This window comes from Schistocerca cancellata, chromosome 2 (genome assembly GCF_023864275.1).
Source record: "Schistocerca cancellata isolate TAMUIC-IGC-003103 chromosome 2, iqSchCanc2.1, whole genome shotgun sequence".
Lineage (NCBI taxonomy): Eukaryota > Metazoa > Arthropoda > Insecta > Orthoptera > Acrididae > Schistocerca > Schistocerca cancellata.
This window is the reverse complement of record NC_064627.1, coordinates 192,682,661-192,683,339: the sequence shown is the minus strand read 5'-3', so window position 1 is coordinate 192,683,339 and position 679 is coordinate 192,682,661.

Genomic DNA, 679 nt, shown 5'->3' with positions numbered 1-679 from the left:
TCCATGTTGGCAAAGTAACAGTTCTGTCTCAGTATAAGAAAACATTTTCTGGCTCCATAATGTGCGTAAATTAAATGAGTATACCAAATTAGTTTGGTAACAAGCTCGCCAGGAATACATAATAACCAGTTGTTGCTGTCAGGGTGAGAGCGGCGAAACAGAATATTATTGCGTACAGTGTAATGGTTTCTAATGGTAACGTTATTCTTATCTTGCCAAAGGTATTTAATTTCTTTCCATACGTTGTCTTTGCTCTGCTCTTGTGCTATGTCTCGTAATTACGACGAAGTGAAATATTCAAATGCAACTTGTTGAATATACATGACGCTAAAATTTACTTGGCAGAAGTTGGTTGCGATGTCTTGCTGACTGTTGCTGAGAGAACGGGACAGTGCGTCTGCTACAATATTTTGTGTACCTGGAATGTGAACAACTGTAAAATTCCTGTAAATAAAGTTTCCATCTGCTTAATCTGTCATGTGTAAATTTATCGGAAAGTAAAAACTGTATAGCTCTATGATCTGTGTAAACGGTAGTACGTCTTCCATAAAGAAAATGCCTAAATCTGGTAAATGCCCATACAACACATTATGTTTCAAGCTCTGTAACAGAATAATTGCTTTCAGCAGGTGACAGAATGCGACTTGCAAAGGCGATGTTTTTTATTACTGTAGCACCG